Below are 23,618 nucleotides of genomic sequence, written 5' to 3' on the forward strand. Positions count from 1 at the left end.
ATAACATAGAACATTCAGCTTTGAAATCAAAATTAGATTTTGCAGTTATTTCTTCTAGTATTCACTGATACTCATCCCTTTCAGTAAATACACAACAATATGTTTTCGAGTATTTTATAAAGAAACATCTTAATAGCTTCCTCTGCATTTTGCAAGTAATTCTTAAAACGTTTAGCACCAGAGATGCTATTACCATGTTTTTCAGAAAATAAAAACTGGTTTTATATTAATTTTTGCTGAAAAAGACACGCTAGGGCTTATTTTCAGGGAATGGTTTATTTTTCATGCACAATAATTAACATTTATTTAAATTCAAGAAAAACATTTCTTCAGGTTCAAGAAATATGAGCATTCACATTCAACAAACATTAAAAAATGAAAAAAAATCATTTATTTTAATACAGCCAAGGCGTTTTCTTCTGGAACATCGTCATAAAGCTCTAAATCGTGAATACCGGCCTGAATATTTTTTGCGACTTCATTTTCTCTAAAACTATTGACCTCTCATAATGAGCTCTCCTCGAATGAGCTCTTCTTGTCCATGTAGCATGCTCGTTAGGGCACTGGCAACACAGTTCTTCGTTAATTTACCTCATGCATTCTTTACCCATGTAATGACTTTTTGTAGCTTAGGCTTTACAAAGTTTCCTCGTTGAAACCTCTCCATTCTATTTTCAATGAAGTCATCGATTTCCATGCGCCAATAGTCTTCAAATAGGACTCTGGAGATATTCAGTCTTTCCTGCAGGAATTATTATTTGAACAGTTCTTATTTGTGGCTTTAGCACGGTGACTGCTGGCAAAATCCTACACTAGCATACTTCTTTGACCACCTCGCAAAACATTTAGTTGAAATAAATCGACCCAGTTTCTTATTGCTGCTTGTGTGTAGCAAGCGTTTTCAGTCTCTAGAACATAGATACCTCAAACGCGTTCGATTTCCTCTTTTTTGACCCTAGAGATGATTAGAGGCGGGGGGGGGGGGGGAGATTCTATTTTTTCCAGACAAACTGCCAAAAAACATGTAATGTCTGCAATTTGGTAACCAGTGGACGGAGTGCATATCGCAGACGCACATCTCTGTTCAATACTAGTGTGAGACCCTTGACCTATAAACATTATAGTTTCATCCACAGAAATCATGTTCGAAAGTTGGTACTTGGAGAAATCGAATGTCATGTTTAATCACTTCAGCATCTTTCAAGTTAAATAGTCTTGTTAATCTTCTTAGACACAGTTTATATCGCTATGAAAAGCTATTCATCCAGTGTTGTGATACTTAGAGTTCGTCTGGAGATATGTCTAGGTACGGTGCCATTACAGCATTATTAAGGACAAAAGCTTGAATATTAGCTCTACGGACAGCCAAAAACTTGAATGCTTGCTTTTCTGTCAGCAACACATTCACAGATGATGTGTTCCATTTCAGGAAATAATGGCCGCCAACCTGATCTACACTTACGCTTCTTGGCATTCTGCTAACTGAGGGTTTCGTACTCTGATCTTCATTTTCGGACCATCTGATCGCCATTCGATCGTAGATCCATCTTCTTCTCTTTGCAGAAAGCTGCTATTTCCCACAATTCCATTCTTTTACTCCACATAATAAATCTTCCTTTTTACACTCATTTTATCTCAGCATCAGAATTTATCATCCTTTAAATTTATTATTAAATCAAGTTCTAAACATCCGTTGTTAATGTATTAGTGAAGATTCTAATTTGCCACAACCTCGTCCCCTTTTTTTTTTTTTTTTTCAAATGTGCATGTGTTTTGGGCCTACACTTGATCATTGGGCAATAAGGGGCTGTCTTCCGGGTAATAAGGCGTCCGTCTAGATGACGATCTTAAGTACGGCTTATATTAGAAGAACCCTGAAAAATCGTGCTAGGTTTTATTTTCGAGGAAACACGTTAGTCTCACACCTCACTTTTTGTCCGCATCACTTTTCAAATATTGTCGGCAAATTACTTTTATAGCGAATATAAAATAATATGTGGCACTGCAAATAAACGGATGTAGCCACCAAATATTATTAGTTGTCTTGTTCGCTTTCATTACTGATGTCTACTCTTAAAATGTAAACTCTAAGTTTTTGGACTGAAAGACTTAACAATGATGGACTTTCTTTGAAGAGATATAATTCGAAAAAAAAGGTATTCGTATTGATAGCTTCTCATGCACATGCACTTTGGTGATTGCACCGAACCGAACGGAAACGAAATCGCTTTACATCCATGCGCTACTTTGTTGTTATTTGTCTAAGCGTTAGATAGTTAAATCTTTGTTTAAATTTAATCTGCATATTATTAAAGGTCTGTATCTGTCATAAAAAAACTAAGCGAATGACAACAATAAAGACAGTCAGATGGCCACACCAGCGGTTGGTTATTTTGAAAAGCGAAATGGACAATAAAAGTGATTCGGCATAAAAAGTGAAGTTTAAGAATAATAGTCGTTTTGAGCTAAAAAATGCATGGCAATACTTAAAATATTGTGCGAATTTATTGTTATGCATTATAATTGCTAAGAAATGATGTTTAATAATAAAAAGACAAAGGCGTTGTGTCAGCGGAAGTGAATCCATAAGCAGATAGATAAACTGAGAGTTGATAGAAAGCATTAAAATACTTAACAAAACATCTAATGCGGTTTTTATATCCCTCACGTCCTGATTCTAAGGAAATCTTATTCCATTAGTTTGAAAAGTATTCCCATTTTTCAACGTTTTACGCTTGTGTTCTTAAAGCACTGGAATTACTTAAAATATTCATAAAAAAACGATACTTTAAGAGTGGTCAAATATGGCCCTTAGTAAATGCAGTTTGTCCATTACCACAACCTAGTCCCTTCCGAATGTTAACATTGATTGAAAATCAACTCACGATTATTTATTTTCCAGATATCTGGCAGGAAAATTCTGCTTTGTTCAACCCTTTCAACGGGGACATTATGCCCTCGACGTTATTTATGAGAGCTTTACGAGATCGCTCCTTTTCTTTATGTTGGCTCTCGCGTGTCAACACGCCGAACACAATAGAATGCAAATGCCTGAGCGATAGATTCATTTTGACGAGGAGACAATTTTATTTTTAGACAGTAATCTTTTCTCTTCAACAGACGTGTCAGAGGAGCTTTTCATAGGATTAGTTTGAATTCTTCAAGGTCAATCATTGTTGCTCGAGCAAAACCAGTAGGAATACCCATTCCAAAGAATACTTGAAAAGAGAAAGAAGAAAATATTTCAGTCATCCTGAAGAAATATAACAAGATTATACATGGTTACAAACAGGGTCAGGATACAGATGACTTAAAAATTCATTGAAAATGCCCTTAAAAATGAAAAATGACTTTAGAATATTAAAAAAAAAACCTAAAAAAATAAATAATAATAATATAAGAAATGGCACTATTAAAAACATTGAAAAATGGATTGAACTTAAGCGATTACACAAAATAGTTATTAGAATTTTCTTTTCTCCCGAATTTTCAACTTTACACAAATGTAATACAGTTGCACTAAATTTTAAGTGCTTCTTGATGTTTTCAAAAGTGAATGATCTGTTGTCAGTATGTAAGTTGTTGCGTTTTGAGAAGCTTTTCTCGACATCTACTGCAGTTATTGGAGCATACTTGAAAAAAAAACTACATCACTTAGCATTAACTTTTCTTCAGTTTCAAAAGAGTTTGCTTCTTCTGTCAAAATCCGGGATATTTTTCGTATAATTTGGAAGGCACACTATTTAGTCAAAACAGTGCTGAGTTCTGCAAATACAGTATATTAAACTTTGGATCTTTTTCCCACTTTGCCATCCATTCATAAGAAATTAGTAGCAAATCCCATAGGAAAATTCCTGACATTGGGATACATAATCTGTTACAATAGCGCACATCATCTTAATTACTTTTGTACAGCACGTGCAGGCTAATGTTAAAGTATTCACAACTATCAAACATTATCCTGGTCCATATCAATAAACCACCACCTCCAAAAGATCTTAGTCCGTTTTGATGGGTGACAGTGTCCTGGCTCTCCCCAGAGAGTTTGACAGCCATTATTGATTTGCAAGATGAATCTATATCCTATACATCAGTAAAGAGAAATACCATTTATAATCATGCCATAAACCACATCGTCTTCAACAACTCAAACGATGTGTACGGAGAAACAAAGCCTACTGGAAAATAAACCTAAGTTACCTGGTACACAAACAAATATCACCAGTCTTATACAGAGTTTGCTTTCATAAATTTCTACCTTTGGCTGCGAACAGTCGTAAAGTCAGTTGATATTCATGTTATATCATTGTTGAAATTAAACAGCGGTATCTTTTGCATTATATGTCTTTGGAAGAAGATGGTCATGCCGGTTAAACATATCAGAAATCTCACTAAATTGCTATCGAGTTCTTGACACTACTTTGACCCGAATGACCAAATCTTTTTTACCTTAAAGCTTAGAAACCCCGTCTACATAAACAGACATATCTACGAACCAGTCTTCCTCCCCGAAATGTCTCCTGAAAGCATTCACAGATTTCGCAAGGAGTATCTAAGTTCCTTTCAGCTACTAAGCTAATCAGAGTAGTCAAAACAAATAACGTGATTTGTTTCTAACAGGAGACCTCTATCGATCTCACAACAGACGTAATAATTTACACAATTTTCAATTCCTTTATTGTTCAGGGATTGTTTTTAAATAAGTTATCAGAATAACTCATACGAGTAATAACCAGAAGGCTTAATAACAGACCGAATGTAATGGTGACTAAAAATGCGAATAAAAATACAAAAAATGCAAAATTTAAAAAATGATTAAAGACTTAAAAACATTATTTAAGTATCTATTAAGTTAAAACTAAACGGGCAAAAGAAAAAAAGTAAGAAATTAGTAATATATCATAAACTAAAACTTAGAGATACCGCAAAATTTAAAAAAAAAAAAAAAAATTGATTAAATCTAAAAATGGAGTCAAAATAATATTTTCTGTATCATATAAATTAAATATAGAGGCAGAAAATACAAAAAAGTGGAAAAAGCTGTATTATTATCTTCAGACCTTTACATTGTCAAGAGGAGGCCTTCTTATGATAATACACTTTTTTGGGTAGATTTGTTCTGTTTCTGTAAATTTAAAAAAAAAAAAAAAAAATTATCAGAGGTACTGAGTTACGTTTGATGAATGTAAGAGCTTAGCAAATGCAAAGACGATTGTGTTGACCAATAATCAAATATTCTTGAAGCACGTGTTTAGTCATAATGAATTCTCAGAGAATTCTAAACACAAATAAATATTAATCAGTGATAGCATTTTAAAACACCTTTGCCATTTCCTTTCAAAATCATATCATTCTTATTGATATGACTTTAAAACCCGTAAGGTAAATACTCTTTACTCACAGGTAAACACTGTGTGTTTACCTGTGAGGTATGCCATAACTTGAAACAGGTTGGAAATAGTGAATTGCAGCAAAGCAAGCGCATCTATCCTATCTCCTTAAGGAAAATGATACCTTTGGTGGAAGGAGGAGGAGAAACCGGTACTATTCGGTTTCGAGGGCCGTAAAAAATTGCAGCGAAAATGTATGCGCAAAAGCGCCAAATCTAGCAACCGCGCCCATTTAACAGCGCGCCAAATCTAGCGTACGCGCTGATTTCAGATTGCGTACGTTTATATAGTTCTATATTTCTTAAAACGCCATTAAAATACTAGTTTAATTTTTAAATCCTTTTTTTTTTATTTTTAATCCTTTTTTGATATCCTATGGATTTAATAATTTGGGAATTGCCCATGACGAAAAGTCGGCAGTAAAATGTTGGGTAAAGTGCAGAATCACCCACTGCTTGACGCGTTTTTAAGAATTGCACATACTCGGTATCCATGTGCACATCGACCTATTTTCACTTTAAAAAAAATTCTAGAATTGCACAAAAATGGCACTGTGCACCCCTTTGACTTTATCTATGTACATATCGACCTACTTTCACTTAAAAAGTAAAAAAAAAAAATTGACAAAAATCCAATTGTTTTTACCCTTGTACAAAGCGGCAAACAAATAAGTGAGCGATTCTGCACTTTACCGAGAATATTTTCAAAGAAAAGGCATCATTCATTATAGAAAATTACATTTGAACAACCAACGAGATGAAATTATGCTTTAGCGATAAGTCGGTAGCGAAGTAGCGATGCAGGCATCCATTCAGTTATGTTTAGCAATTTTTATATAAATTATAATAATGATCTGAAATAGTTATTTACTCTTATGCTTCCATTCAGTCATGTTTAGCCTTTTTCATATAAATTATTATAATAATAAAAAAGTATTATATGAAATTAACCTTTCATCTAAATTAAAACATCAATCTTAAATAGTTATTTACTGTTATACTTCCTTTCTTGCCGCAATTATTAGGGTTGCCGCAATTATTTTTGGCAGCATTGGCATCAACAATAGTTTGGCGATTTTTTACGGCCCTCGAAAACGAATAGTACCGAGAAACCTTTCTAAGGAAAGCAGCTTGTGCTTATGTTACGCATGAGAAAACCGCCTATACAGCCAATCATTTCGCCGGGATTATAATCTTTGTCAATCTGCTTACGTTTACGTGCTTTACCCACTCGAAGGCTGGAGTATCTTCCTTCATCCAGAGTGAAGAAGTGCCTCCTTCACTTCTTGCTGCACACTAGCAAGCGACGGCGTTACACCGCTGGAAAATACTTGCTTTAACTGCCAAAGAATGAAAATTGGGTAAGTAATGAAGAATCACACTAGAATTTGCTTCATACATTTGTCTCTATTATTAAATAAAGAAGGATGGGTAAGTACGTTCCTCGTACTGTAGAAACACTTTGGAACCTACAGCCACTAAATTTTGAATCCACGTCCAAACATATGCAGCCAGGATTTTAAATTTGCTTTTGATTTATTTCATATTTTGTACAAATTTAGGGAATTTTTTATTAAAAATTCCGCGATGTGAAAGCTTTGTATTAGCTCTCGGTAAAGAGTGATATATTTAGGTTTCAAATTTAATCAGAAAACTCAGCAATATAAAAAAGTGCGTTTCTATTCGGCAAAGCGCAATATATTTGCTTTCGAATTTAATTGCATTGTGGTAAAAGCATGATAGCATGATGTAGTAAAAAATGAACAACCGAATTTTGAACACGCATAGTCTTCCCCACCCGAACATATGTACCTCGAAGCCCAAATTTCTGAATTTCGAATTTTTGTTTAAATTTATTTCATGTTTCGAGGGAATTTAAGGACTTTTTGATTAAAAACTTAGGGATATGAAAGCTTCGTGTTGCAACTAGGTAAAGCGAAGATATTTGATGTAGACTCAGTAGGTTTTTTTTGAAGCAGGAGACGTGAAAAGTGTGCACTGCCCTCGCCAGGAATCAAACCCTGGATCTCTCAAATACATGTCAATTATGCTTCCAATTACACTGCGAAGGCATGCGGAAAAGAGGGACAAAATATCTTAAATACTTATCAAATTTAACCAGAAAAGTCAGAGATATAAAAAAGAATGTGTTGATCATTTGACAACATGCGAAGTATTTGCCTTTCGAATTTAATCAACAAAGTCAAAGATTTAAAATAAATATGCTAAATTATCTTATCTTCCACGCAGCATTGTGTTATCATTCGGGAAAGTATAAGATAATACTTAATTTTTCTTTCATCCTGTTATAATTTAACAAATGAAGAGATTTAAAACAATAAATTCAGATTCGTTTCAACTATTAGAAATTACTAGGTGGACCATGAAATAACATTAGTCGGATTGATTAAACTCATCATATATGTTTTCCTTTCTTTAGGTTGCTTTTCCTGCAAGTGGGTAGTATAGCAGAAAGATTGAAATCGTTTGCAAGAATAATAAATCCCAAACCATTTAAAGATAAACGCATTTATTACAGTTTTTACTGAGCCGTTACAGAGAGCATTTCAAAATTCAGCTCACTTATTCACCCACAGAAATAAATTTGCCTGTTTACGTTTAATCAAAAAACCTCGTGAATGAAATTTTTGCGACTCTGAAGGAAGAAAAATAAATGTCTCGGAAGTTCTTAAAGTGATAAACTGCTGCTAGTAGTAATTATAGGAACGACGATTAACGCGTTTGTGGAACAGATAAATTACTAAGCAACGAACCGAAAAGTTGTTAAGTGGCCAAAGTTTATAAAGGAGAATTGCGAAAGATTATGTTATACAAACTCTTCCCATTAAGTTTCTTTTTCCCCTTCCCCCCGCCTTCTTTCCCATCAGATAACAAAAATGATGACACTTTGCGCAGACTGTAGAAACAAATTATTCAATTAAATGTATAACTCAGCTATTAACTGCAAAAATAAGGAAAGTCGGGCAACTGATTAAATCAATCAAAACTCTGGATCCTTAGAATTCAAAGAGTAACATATAATTCGAAAATTTCGGCATTAGAAACTGATAAAAGCATATCTAAGAAGTCATCCATATATTCCTTTTCCCCGTTTTTAGACGATAAAGGAAGGAATCTTACGGCTTGGAGGAAAATTACAATTGTCCGATTTCAGCCCCGAAGAAAACCATCCTATCCTCTTACCTCAAAATTCAACGTTTACGGAACTGATTATTGAAAGAAAACATAACAAGTTAATGCATAGTTGAGTTACAGCCTTCGAAAAGATTACTGGATACCGAAAAGTCGACAGCTTGTGAAAAGGATACTTAAAAACTGTCTTATTTGTAGAAAATGTACAACAACACTGCTCAACAGATGATCACACAGCTGCCAAAAGATAGAATAGTTCAGATTCCACCATTTCTTGTTTCTGGAATGGATTTCGCGGGTCCTATTTGAGTTAGATTAGCAATCGGAACTCAGAAATCATACATAGTTCTTTTCACCTGTGCCATTACGAGAGCCCTTCATTTAGAGCTATTCTCCAGTATGTTAACAGAAATTTTTTTAATGGCTTTTAGATGATTCGTATCAAGACGAGGACATTGCGACACAATTTACTCGGATAATGCCAAAACCTTTCAAAAGGTAAACCGACAATTCAAGCATTTTTCAAAAATACTAAAGCATTCCAAATTTCAAGATTTTATTGCCTGTAAGAAGATAAGCTGGAAACTTATTGCAGAACGTACTGCATGGTGGGGAGGCTTTTACGAACATTTAGTGAAGTCTGTCAAGGACTGTTTAAGAAAAAAAATGCGATGCAGCCAGCACGTGATTTCGCACTAATTCCAGGCTTTAAATAGCAGGTAACTTCAAACAAAGCATTACTTTCGGTTAATTATTTGAAAAGAAAATCTAATTTGTTGTTCCAATAAGCATAAATATTTGTAATGCAGAATTTTAAATAACATTTTATGTATTAGCTATAATTGTCCATTTGTAAAAATTGGTTTTTCTTAATTTATACCAACATAATTAAATATCTGCCTCTATTTTTAATTTTTTTAAATTAAAAATAAATTAAAAATTATTTAAATAAATTAAAAATATAAGAATTTCAAGTAAAGTATCACTTCTATATTATCATTTATAGTCAAAATCTATTATTTCGGAATCATGTACGAGTTTTAAATCAAAATCTGAGAAGTTCTGCATTATATCAAAATATATATTTTTACGAAAATCTCTTCAGAACTTTTCATTAAGTATCATTTCCAGTTTATGAGTATTCTAAACTCATAAATTGGTAATGAGTTTTAGCCAAATCCAATATACTGTTTTCCAATTGGTATAAAATTTTAAATAGTAAAACTAAAAAATCTGGGTATTTTAATATAGTTTTTATTAAAAGCTGTTATGAGCTTCAAGTAAAGAACCAATTCCGGTTGTCCAATTTTAACCAAAATCTAATCAGAACTTTATATAAATGTAGAACATGTAAACACGGAAAACAGACAATTTTTAAAATATGATATAAGTTATTGAGGACGAAAAAATTGTCATACATAGACACACATTATTGTAAATCAAGTAATAACGTCTTGTAAAACTCTAACTTGCCTTATTGACTGGAAACTCACCATCAAATTTGTGGAACAAAACACTGCTTCCTTTATTTATGTATATAGCTTGGCTGTAATTAATGATAATAATTATATTGTGAACTATACTACGTTACAAACTGTGTTGTAGTTTATTACTTTACAATAGGCACTTCATTAAGGGCCCTCTCTTCATTTACGATTGTAAAGTATCGCCATTACAGCACAGGATTAGAAGATTTTAACAAATTAAGCTATTCGACCCCTTTTATTTTCATAGCAGCCGTTGCCATAGTTATGAGTCGTGGTTTGAGAGAAAGAAATAGCTTTGAAGTGTTTATTCTAAAATAACAGATTGCAGCAATTAAATTAAAACAAAATACATTGTATACATTGTAACGCAGTGTCATACATTTTTGCAAATATTTGTATTTATTTGTTTATTATTTGGCCTACTTATAAGCGCTAGTATAATTTATTGTAGGTAACGTAAGACATATCAAAGTGACGATCTGCCTCCTACGTATGAACACCGTGTAAGGATTTTAAGTTTTACTAACGTTTATTTTATTTTTAAAACTTTACTTTCCTCTCTTATTTTCCACTTCCGGCCAGAATAAAAGAGGTTATTCGGTTATGCAAACTGAGCTTGCAAATTTTTAAGTATTTAAGTTGTGGTTTTTAGCCAAGAAGGAGTTAGAGACAGAGTTCTCGCTACCTTACCTCACGGGCGCTTTTCGGTCAGTTGCTGTCTGCCTTTAAGGCCAGAACTTAGTTCTCTTTGATACTTGAAGACGTAATGTAGTTTACCGTATTCTGCTTACTACATACGTAAAGTTTAAAAGGCCAAACTTCACGTTTCTAGTCTTTGTAAAGTATTTGATTTTAGTTTTAATTTAATTTCGTTATTTTGTAGTTCTTATATTTACGTTTCAGACTATAAGTACTGGTCTTTGTATCCCTAAGTGCAGGAACAGCTGTAAACTGTGAAGAATAAAAGGTAGTTAAATTCTTCCCATTTGTGTTGTATCTTCTACACGTGCACGAACATATTTTTAAGTAAACTCCCTGTTCTTACTCAGGACTTTAGTTATGTTTATAAGGTATTTCTCCCACTTTCCTAGCGTGCCTGCGTGGTGTAGTGGTTAGCACACTGGGCCGGTATTCCAGAGGTCCGTGTTTCGATTCCCGACGAAGGCATTTACTCATTTTTCATTTTGCTTGCTTCTACAAAAAAAATAACCTAATGTCTCTACATGTTCGCAAAAGCAATCAGAAGAAACAGAAATCCTGATAACTGTGGGCTTGTCTCTTTGCCATCGACCACTTTCGATACCGGTCATATATCTTTGAGATGTGTACATGTTCCTACAGCCTTCGGTTAGAAGTGAACGTAGTTCTGGTGCCATATTGGCCAAGACTGGTGAAATTTCCCAAATTCTTATACGAATTTTTGAAGATTCCGACAAAAATTATAATATTCAGTGACCAGCCGATTGCTCAACGCAGCGAATGATCCTTACAATACAAAGAGTGTGTTACCACTTTGTTCTTGCTATGATTAATCGCGTCTGCAATCCTGGACTCTGATCATGATTATCTGAATTATTTCTTACCTTCTAAGTGAACCATAAGAAATCTGTAAAGCGATTAAAATGATTGCTCTATTTATTAACCCAAATATGATCATTCATACAAAATTAGTATACTTTACTTACGTACATACATGATCATGCATATATGTAAGCAAAAAGTAACCTTAGATAGCGCAAGACCTTAGATAGCGTAGACTTCAAAGGTGTCTGATACAGATCATCTATTCTTCAAAAGCAAAAATAGTTTATAGAAAATACAGCTTTAAATTGTCCTAAATCTCGCGTAAAACCCTACCGATTTTGAGGGCGACTTACTTATAAAAAAGTATTTCTTAAAAAATGCATAACCTAAAAAGGTACTAATTCAGAAGTCAAACAACAAAAATCAGCGTTATATTTACAAAATTTTCACAGACTGTGAAAATTTTGTAAATATAACGCTGATTTTTGTTGTTTGACTTCTGAATTAGTATTTATTCGGTGTGTTATTGTGTCTAAAAATGTATTTCTTAAAATAGAGAGAAAACAAATAGCAGAGCAAACATAGGGTGCTTTTTATTGGAATTACAAACTATAGGTATTTTTTGAACGACAGTATCGCGAAGCACGATCTCCTGATGACGACAACACTCACTGTTGCCAGAACTTATCTAAACTATATATTATATTATTATTATTTTTATTAACATACTTTAATACTTCTCCTTGTAAAAATAATAATAATAATAAATTAAAAGAAAAAAGTCACAAAAGTCCCATCTTATCACAAAGAATCAACAGTCTCGGTTGAAATAAAGGTTTAGTCATTATGTCAGCAACTTGCGCCTCTGTAGGTACCTGCTGCACAATGATTTCCTTTTCTAGAACTTTCTCTCGTATGAAAAAGTGCTTGATATCAATGTGTTTTGTGCGTCGATGAAACTCCGGGTTTTGTGACAGTCTCACAGCAGCGGCGTTGTCTACTTGAATTACTGGAGTTTCACGTAACTTCGTTGCATCACTAAATAGTCGCTTTAACCAAATTACTTCTCTAAAACATTCACTAGCTGCAATTACTTCTGCTTCAGTCTTCGAAGTTGCAACAACTGATTGTCTTTGGCTAATCCATGATATAGCTCCACCACTATATAATATCACTACTCCACTCGTTGATTTTCCTGTTTCTTGACAGCCTCCAAAATCTGCATCACTATAGCATTCTAGAATTTCTGGTTTGTATTTATTCTTGTATGTAACACCTTTAGTTAGAGAACCTGCTATGTATCTGAATACACGTTTCACTTTTTTCCAATCATCTTTCGAAGGATTTCCTAAGTAACGTGATAGAATGCCAACACAGTAAGCTAAATCTGGTCTTGTGCCTAACATAAGATACATTAAAGCTCCTACAGCTTCTCTAAAATGAAAAATTTCTCTGTTTGATTTAGCTTCCTTTTTCTTTTCAGTTAGACCTTCCTTCAGGATAGGAGTTGACATTGGCTTGCAATCTTCCATCCCAAATTTTTGAAGAATTTTTCTTGCATAAGCTTGCTGACTAATTTTAATACTTCCATCTTCAAGATGTTTAATTTCAAGTCCAAGAAAGTATACTGCTGGTTTAGTTGTGATTCTGAATCTCGACTTCAATTCTCTGAGAAATTTTTCAGATTCCTGTAGATCTGTTGATGCTACCAAACCATCATCTACATACAAACATACGATTAGCTTCTTGCCGTTATTGTTTCTTATATATAAGCATGGATCAGCTTCACTTGTCTTGAAGCCCAGCAGTGACACAAAATCTGCAAAATATTTATTCCAGCAGCGTGATGATTGTTTAAGTCCATACAAACTGCGTTTCAACTTACAGACTTTCTTCGAACCGTCACTATATCCTTCTGGTTGCTGCATGTACATAGATTCTTCAAGTTTTCCATATAAGAATGCTGAACCGACATCAAACTGAGAAAGATGCTTTTTCTCATTGGCTGCGATGCTCAAAAACTGAACGAATAGTTCCTAACTTTGTTGCTGGACTAAACGTTTGATCATAATCAACTCCAAAACGTTGAGTACATCCTTTGGCAACAAGTCTAGCCTTGAAATTATCAATAGATCCTTCAGGATTCCTTTTGATCTTATAAACCCACTTGCATGGCATAGCTTTAGCATCTTTTGGTAATTTTTCTAAACTCCATGTTTCATTCTCTATCAATGATTTCATCTCTGAATCCATAGCTTCTTTCCAATTAACACTTTGCTTACAGTTGATCGCTTCTTCATAAGATTCGGGCTCTTCAGAATCAATAATAAAAGCTTCACTTATCATTATATAATCTTCAAAACGCTTTGGCTTTCTCAAGTCAGCTCTATCTCTTAGGTATCTTGGCTGTGCATTATTTTGCAAATTGATATCTTTACATTCTTGTCTTTCAAAATGTTCTTCTGATATATTTCCAGATATTTCTTTGTTGTATTCTTTTTCTGAATTATCTTTTTCACAAAGAAACTTTTCTGACTTATCTTTTTCTGAATTTTGTTGATGTTCAGAGCCAGAAATTAGGCTATCTTGATATTGAATAGGTAATTGCACCCTTTCTTCACAATTTGTGAGCTTTTCGTTAAATATAATATCACGTGAACAGATCACACTATTGGTTTCTTTGATCCATAGTCGGTATCTTTCGTCTCCATAATAACCAATTAAATAAGCTTTTGTAGCCTTATTATCCATTTTCCTTCTTCTTTGTTTAGGAATATGGGCATAACAGACAGATCCTACTATACGAAGATGCTTAATTCGAGGTTTCTTTTTAAACCATAGCTCATAAGGACTCATGCCTTCTACTGATGATTTGCCAGTTCTGTTTAGTACACATATGGCAGTGTTGACTAGTTCAGCCCACATTGCTGCAGGAAAATGAGCTTCAGAATTTGAGTACTTAAATGTTCTTGCCATTTCGATTATTGTACGTATGTCTCTTTCACTAGAGCCATTTTGTTCAGGAGAATAAGGTGCTGTTAGTCTTTGAGTTATACCCTCAGAATGCAAAATAGCACGCACTTTGTCATTGTCAAACTCGCCTTCATTATCGCTGAGAAATTCTTTGACTGAATGTCCTAAGATTTTAGCGTGTCTGTTGTAAATATGAGTTGTAACATATTTACAACAGCAGATTTTTCCTTGATAAAATACCCATAACGAAACTTTGTGTAGCTCTTTAAACACAACTAAGTATCTTTTCTTCTGGAAAGATTCATCAAAAGGTCCACAGACATCAGCTGAAATTAATTCACCAGGCTTGCTGGCTGGCTTTCTTATGAAAAATGCTAAACGGTGTGCTTTGCCAAAAATGCATGGTTCACACAATTTTCTTTCAAATGGGATTTTAATTCCTAATTCTTTCTCAAGCATGTTCTTAATGTGACGTTTATCTTGATGTCCTCATCTCTGATGATATAACTCTAACAAGGAATTGTCTGCTTCAGCAACATGCACTTCTATAATTTTATCAGGCATAATAGGTTCGATAGCTGCCTTGTATAAAGTACCATATACTTTGCGAGTTCCAAAAAGCACTACTTCACCATTAACCTTTAACCAGCATTCTGTAACTGTTGAAATAAATTTACTATTCGGATTTCTATCTTGAGCAGCAAGTAAAGAAAATAAATTTCTATTTATCTTTAAGGTAAATTCTTTGGATTTTACTACCAATAGTTGCTTTGACACATACTGTACCTTTACCAAGAGCAACTAAAGTTTCTTTTCCAGCAGCCTTGATGCTACAGGGACTATCAAACTTCATAAAATCAATAAAGTATGTGAAACAATTCATGATATGTCTTGTAGCTCCACTATCAATCCAAAAAGATGTTTGATCAGTCTTAGCCTCTTCGTCAATGGACATCAGTATTACACTGCCTGTATTCATTGGTTTTCGTTAACCTATTCTTGGGTGGTTTTCCATCAGCAATCCACTGTTTACAATCTTTTACCCAGTGTCCTTTCTTTTTGCAATAATTGCAAATATCTTCTTTTCTTGGTTTTCTTCTGAATTTGTCTTTTTTATATTGCTTTTGTTTTTCTGATTTTGACATTACTAATGCCACTTGTTCATTTGTATTGCCTTTCTCATGACTTTTAAATTCTCTTTCATGAGAGCAAAGCTGTGCTGTTAACTCATCAACTGTTCTCTTGTCTTCACCCAAAAGTAACCAACTTGACTTAAACAAATGGTATTGTCCTGGTAAGACATCTAAAATCTTGCAATTAAGTAGCATATCAGGTAACTTATTTTCAGTTTTCTTTTCAAGTCCTGAATTCAACTCATTCCATAAGTTTTTTAATTTGGAAAGATGAGCTGCCATATTATCATTTTCAGTCCACTTGAATTGAAAAAATTGCTTGCATATATTATACAATTGATTTTCTGATGATGCTTCAAATAACTTATGTAATTCCAACCACACTTCTCTAGCAGTCTGAAATCTCATAACTTTTTGCAGAGTTTCTTCCGTCATGGAATTCGTTAATACCATCATAGCACTAATGTTTGCATTTTGAAACTTCTTAACAGCTTCATTATATTTCTCTTGTTGAGCAATCGCATCATCTACAAGAATTTCTAGTTTTTCACTATAGTTCCTTCTACAATTTCTAAAGCACCAGAATGATAATTTAAAACAAATTTTATCCTGTATTTCCGTATAAGCCAATCGCTTTCACCTGATAAAGGCTTTACTTGGACCTTAGATAATTCCATACTTTGATTTCTAAACAACTTTTGATTGCTATAACAAAAACAAAACACTTACTTGATTAGGCTTAACGAGTTTCGTTTCTTCGAGAAAACATCAATTCAAAACATTTGACGCAATATGGGAGCTTGCTGGGCCCATAACCTAAAAACGTATTTCTTGAAAAATACATAACCTAAAAAGGTATTTCTTAAAATAGAGAGAAAAGAAATAGCAGAGCAAAAATACGGTGCTTTTTATTGGAATTACAAACTATAGCTATTTTTTGAACAACAATATCGCGAAGCACGATCTCCTGATGACAACACTCACTGTTGCCAGAACTTATCTAAACTATATATTATATTATTATTTTTTTTATTAACATACTTTAATAATTTTAGTTCCCTTTTCTTCATGAAAGAGCTTTCTTCCAGAAGCAAACATATTTTTGATCCCGGAGAATTTGCATCTGTTTCATTCGCCCTCAAAATAAGTATTTTTTTAGGAATTCTGAGGCTGATGTATGCTTCTTCCATATATATGATTAATAACGTTTCATAATCATCATACGATATTAAACTTTCTTACAGGAATAAAACATTAGGTTTGCCTTCTGCTATTTGCAGTAAGAAGACACATTTAAATTTGTTTTCTCAAATACCACAAGATGGCAGCATCGTATTTGCTTTGATCCTATGTTAAATTCTTCGCGGGGCGTAGCTTGAAAGCCGAAAACTTTTACTTCTGTAAATAATTATTGTAACAACATCTGCAACTATTCAAAAACTACTTCCAAATAGCGATTTTTGAGTTTGTAGTCAAGAAAAATATTGCATTTCTCTATCAAACATTTTAGATAAAAATTCCTTTAAATTTCCAGAGTAGTATGTAATCATGTATAAACATCGAAAATACAAGCAATTTATGTTACCATTGCTCATAAAAAATATAAAATTCATCAAAGAAATGTGAAAAAAAGTGTTCCTGTAAAAATAGCACACATTTATGCTCAATTTTTACGTTACTTCACGTATACTCATACTGCTTACAAAATTAGGAAGACTTTCAAATGCTTCATATACGTATTGTTTTCCTAATGCATAGATGCCAATTGCATTTCATGCTTATTGAATATCTTCCAGACACAAAATGCTCATTTAACAACGAAAAAAACATAAAGGAGGTTACAAGAGTTCAGACAGTAAATATAATATTGGTCTTCAGAATGGAAACTATGATTTCTCGGCCCATAATTTCAGGTGATTAACCAATATTACATATATTAGTTAAAATATTTTAATACGAGCAATATAATGTAATAATAACACTTTCTATGCAAAAATCTTCAGTTTTATTTCTAGCTTTTGTGTCAAATCTTTCTCTTCTAAGTCCTTGCATCTTCCTATCAAGATGCAACTTTGTATGTTGTAAAATTTATACTAGAACATTTTGGCCCGGTTTAGTTTAATTTCTTGATTTCTTGATTATATGTTTTAAAAAGTTATTTGAAATTTAACAGCTTTTTCATTGGAAATTTCTTCAACGCCAAATCTGTATCTGGGCATCATATACTATTTTCCAAATTCAAATCATTTACATCCTACACGTATTTACATATTAAAGTCAAAATATAATTTAAGCAAGTTCAAATATTATATTCAATTTGGAATAATTATTTGGCACAAAAGTGGCAAAATTACTAATGTAATTTTCCGTTATAGAAAATTAATAATAACAATATGAGAGTTGTTCCAATTCCCCATAAAAACCAACTCAGTACAAAAATAAAATTCGTATTAAAATTACCTCATACATAAAAGAAAAGTGCAAAAAACTAAAAGCACGTGTATTGTACATCTCCCAGCACGTTTTTATCAAGTGGTTAGTGTACCGAAAAATTTAAAAGGAAAAAGCCTATTTTTGTCTCGGGATTTTGGAACAGCTGTCCTATTGTCATTGTTTATTTTTCAATGGAGCAGTTTTGCTATTTTTATGCCAAGTCATTATCCTAAATTGAATATGATATTTCATCGTAGGTTATACAGGGTACCCATAATTTAATCACTGGAAAACAAAATTAAACTGATATGCAATTTTATGAAGTAAGCGGAAATAATTTATATCAATATAATCTTTAATTCAAAGAACTTCGTTTGTTCTAATTTTTGTGAATGGCAACAGGAAAGTTGTTTGTTAACAGACAAAATGGCGTCATGCAGTGAAAAACTAACATGCGTTCTGGTTATGGAAAACGAAATCTTCGAAAACAGTTCAGAAGCGATTCGAATATGAATTTAATAAGCCTCCACTAACGGAACAATTAGTTCAAAGATTATACCACTTTCGATAGATATAGATACACTTTTGAGAGACCGGTCATGTTTTGCATAAAAGAGTTGCAGGTAAGCCAAGTGTCAATGATGAAAATGTTTCCGCCCTTCGAGATAGATTTTTCTGCATTCCCAACAAATCTATTCGCCGTGCCAGCCTGCAAACAGAATTCTTAGGTCGACTGTTCATAAAGTTGTTCATGAACGTTTGAAACTGACTGCATATAAATTGCGATTTGTCAACAAATCAAACATAATCGTGTCATTCGTAAGGAAGTTTCTGTAGATATTCTTCACCGTATCAGTAGTGATGATCAATTTTTGCAGAAAATCGTACCTCTCTCATTAGGATATATTATGTGCATAATTTCATTGATGAAACATTCCTAAATCGTTGAATTGGTAGAAGTGGACCAATTCCATAGCCATCCGGTCTCCGAAAGTCATACCAATGGACTTTTTTTCTGGGGATAGAGAAGAACCAAGTTTATGTTGCAGAGATTAGCCGCATCGAAGAATTAAAAAATTGAATCACCACAGAAACAGCTACAGTTATGTCACAAATGCTAATAACATCTGAAGTGAGATCGAGGACAGGGTTAATACTCTCCGACCAAATAATGGTGCTCGTGTTGAAGTGTATTAAAATAAATTTTATTTTAAATGCTAAATAAAATTCAGTCAGTTTTTCTCCTACCTCTTATTCTGTATTATTTGAAGTGTGAATAAATTATAGACACTCTGTATTTTGATTTTGATAAATAGTACCACTAAATTAGTACAGCTTACAGTGCATAATTTGGTTTTATTTCTTGAACTTATTTTTTTTCTTTTATTTCAATTATTTAAATTTATATATTTATGCATGTATGCCTGTACATGTGTGTGAATAGACAAGTTTGTCAACTGTTTATCGTGAGGCAGCGATTGAGATATTTTGGGGCGCTAAGTACGAGGCGATCCAATAGGAATCTCAAAGACTATTTTCATAATTTTGTAATGGAAAAACATGAATATATCAAAGGATTATTTGGGAGGGGACCCTTAAAATTGGAGACATTCCGAGTTTTTCGGATTTAGGAAATAATCAAGTTTTGCTGCTGTTTGAATAACAGTAATCTTTTCAGAAGTCATCTTAATCAATCGTTATCTTTTCACTTATTATATAGTTATTATATTTATTCTTTGTATGGATATCATTTAATGCAGAGATTTCCAACACTTTTCTTGCATCGACCCATTTTAAAAGAATGGTTTTCTTATTCAACCCCTTTACCTATTCTTCTATAATATGCAGCACACAGACGCAATCATCATACAAAATAATAAGGATAATTGCACATAAATGCTTTAAAGATAAAAATTATATATTATATAGTTATTATATTTATTCTTTGTATGGATATCATTTAATGCAGAGATTTCCAACACTTTTCTTGCATCGACCCATTTTAAAAGAATGGTTTTCTTATTCAACCCCTTTACCTATTCTTCTATAATATGCAGCACACAGACGCAATCATCATACAAAATAATAAGGATAATTGCACATAAATGCTTTAAAGATAAAAATTAAACTATTAAACTAAAAATACGAAAAAACGTTCCGAAACAAGGGTTTGTTAAATTTACACTTTATTTTATTTTATTTACTTACTTATTTTTGGTATTATTGTTATTCTTAATTTTATTTGTATAAGCAAGTTTTCAGAAATATAATCACAGATTTTAATTGCACAAAAATTCGATTTTTTATGTAAAGTGATGGCTTCGCTTGATATAGTGATGAATTTGTTTTTAATATTTAGCATTAAATTGCTTGATTTAAATCTTAAATTATCTCGTTCAAAAATATTCAACTTGTTTCTTGTTTTGTGTAGTATATTATTGACTTGACTGAAGCTTGCTTACCCTAGATAAGAAGAGGGAAAAGTTCGGTAGCAATTTTTAATTTGAGATATTTTTCTCGAAGGACTTTGAATATAAAAAACTTATCTAACTAACATGGTTTTGAAAAATATTTATGCTTAAATATTCTCGTCAACTCTTTTTCATAATATCAGGTAAAAATATATCTCACTTCGGCTGCTCTATAAACCAAGTCGACACATTCAGATTTTCAATATCTAGGCAACGAACAATTTTTTTAATTTGCAAGTATATTTTATGTAATATATTTTTTAAGGAAATACAAATATTTTTAATAACGGTCAATGGTATTAAGTTATCAAAGTAATGGAAAACTTTTCTGTTCATTATGGATGTAAGCAAGTTAGTTTTAGAACGAAAATCAAAGATTATCGTTCTAGCTTTAATCAGATCGAGATCTCTTTTTTGAAGTTTGTTTTGTGTGGCACTGAACAATATATATATATCACTAAGTAGAATATATATTTTTTGAATTTTATTAATTGTGTCTCCATAGGGTTGTCAGTTTCAAAAAACATTATATTGATTATGACGGTCATTGCCCGTACATATTCGGATGTCGACGTCTTTGATCCTCGCTGATCATCTTTCAAACTTCATCAACCTCCATAAGGTCAATACTGATACCACTGGAAACTTCTAATTTAGCTAATCCCGCGTGGCAGTGAGAAATGTGAAATAGTGTTTAAAAAAAAAGTTACCACTTAGTATTTGTGGTGGATTGCCCTTCGCCTTTAATGGCTGTTTAATTAGAATGTCGTAGTTCTTAAAGAATTTATTAAATGAGAAGTGTGGTTCTCGCAATACCTCTGGGGGTTATATTTGGTTTTCTTTTATTTGTGGATTGTTTTCATAGTGATACATTTTAACACCAGATGGCAGCACCAGATATTTTAAATCTCGTTTCTTTGGGTATTCTTGCTCTACAAAGGATTTTCTACAACGCTATAATTTAATATAGAGAGCAATTTTACATCAAATAACAATCTATTCAGAGGAGCGAAGAATATGTAGAGCTAAAACATAAAAACTTTTCGAGAAGAAAAAGTGAACTAGGAAGGAATATGGAAAAATAACTGATACATTAACTCTTTTACTTCACAATAATTACAAAACCTATTTTAGCACTATTCAGATACTTTTATGAAATAACGCAAGAAGAATTTTTGAAAAACAAAAACTTCTTAGATGATTATTGCAAAATAAAATTTCAGTTTATCTGTTTAATGTAGATCAAATGCAAAAACATTAATAGCATTAGCATTAACACTTTGAGTTAACTCATTGAAGGCTAATTATTTTGCAATTTTTGTAATTAGTTTAAAGATATTTACAGTGGCGTTAGGATATGCTAGGAATGCCGTCGTATACTGGCCTAAAGGCTTAGAGAACCCTTGAATGTCCTGCTGAAGTACATTTGCATGTTTAAGCGAAAAAGAATACGGATTTTATTATAAAAAGTTTTGATCTAATGCGTAGATGAAGAAACTGGAACCCTTAATAGCTTTCGATATCTGTCATGGCTTATGGTTATGCCATACCAATGAAGATAACAAAACTGGATTTTTATAAATCACCAATCTTTATTTTCACCCATATCCAATTAATTTGGCAGACACTTATTCAATCATAATTAAACATATAAATTTCTATGTACTACATTGTTTATTTAAAAGAAAAGGAGCAGTAAATGTTTTGAGAATAAAGCACTCTAGTACTAAACGAAAAGATTAGCGCAAAATGCAGCTAAATCATAATTTAAGAGTTAAAAGATCCCAACTATCAGTTGTAGAGACATCAGGATTTTTTTGGAAGCCAGAGATATTAAAAATTAACAACCGCCTTCGCCGGGAATCGTACCACGAACCTCTGGAATACCGGCTCAGCGTGCTACCGTTACACCACCAAGGCATGCTAGGAAAGTGAGAGAAATACCTTATCTACTTCCCTTTTTAAAGAGCGACTAGGGTTTTAGGGGGCCTAGTCGCCAAATCCTGGGTGCGGAGAATCATCATCCGCAACCTTCTTAGTTCGGGCGCCACTTGTAGAGTCATTAGGTTAATTGGAAGCAGAAAAGATGAAAAATATGCAACCGTCTTCGCCGGGAATCGAACCATGGACTTCTGAAATACCGGCCCAGCGTGCTACCGTTACACCACGAAGGCATGCTAGGGAAGCGGGAGAAATACCTTATACAGTAATAAGACTCGAATTAATATATGAATAATCAAAGTAAATTAATATATGAACTACATAAAAGCAAAAACGTAAGAAAAAAAGGAACATTAATTTGAAAGAAGAAATAAAAACTAAAATTCTAAAACAATTATGGAACAAGAAAGTAAAGAAGGGAAGTAATGGTGTAAAAAATGAATTATGCAAAAATTTTTTTAATCTCCCTTGTCTGGAGCTTCATAACAGTACTTGTCAAGGGGAAAATGTTTTGAAGTTTCATACCTGGTCGATTAAAAAGAGAGCTAAGACAAATTTCGTTCCTAAATTTAATGAGATTTCTAAACGCAAACTTAATTTATTTGTCAAATAATTAGAAGAAAAAGAAGTCTCATTAAATTGTCTCGTTTCTTTACTTGTCTTAGCTTTCTTACACATAAAATGAAATATTTAACATGCATACAATGACAAGATAAAAATTATGTTACAAATTGCATAAATAGAAAATTTTTTACAATGCAAAAAACAAAAACAGAAAAACTCAAATTAGTCTCTGTTAAAGAATTTAAAGAGACAGTTCTGTAAAACAATTTAAAAAAGGAGTGTCTCGAAAAACTGTGTTGAAAAACAGTAAAGAAAAATGTAAATAAAATAGTCTGTGTTTAAGTAAGGGAATGCTAATAAAAAGAACAATTGAATCTTTAATAAGAGCAGAAGTGGCTTCAGATAAAAAAGAAAAGTCGACCTGGAACGAAGCAGTTTGCTAAAGTAAAAACAAAAAAGAGGAAAAGCCCCATAATTAAAAAAAATTCTATTTCAATTTGAAAATGAAAGGGTGAAACGAAAAAGGTAGAGCATTAAAGAGAGAGCTTAA

General features: G+C 32.8%; 1 long non-coding RNA gene across 1 annotated transcript in view; it reads right to left on the reverse strand.

Annotated features, from left to right (window-relative positions):
• Positions 1-257: 257 nt before the first annotated feature.
• The window catches only part of LOC146999152 (uncharacterized), a 102,386-nt gene continuing 79,025 nt past the window's right edge, over positions 258-23,618 (reverse strand). The window contains exon 2 of the long non-coding RNA XR_015041430.1: positions 258-3,218. This is a non-coding gene — a long non-coding RNA (uncharacterized LOC146999152). The remainder of the gene's footprint in view (positions 3,219-23,618) is intronic.

The sequence above is a fragment of the Stegodyphus dumicola genome, chromosome 1 (genome assembly GCF_044657685.1).
Source record: "Stegodyphus dumicola isolate Sdum_Otavi_A_Nest chromosome 1, ASM4465768v1".
NCBI classification, from domain to species: domain Eukaryota; kingdom Metazoa; phylum Arthropoda; class Arachnida; order Araneae; family Eresidae; genus Stegodyphus; species Stegodyphus dumicola.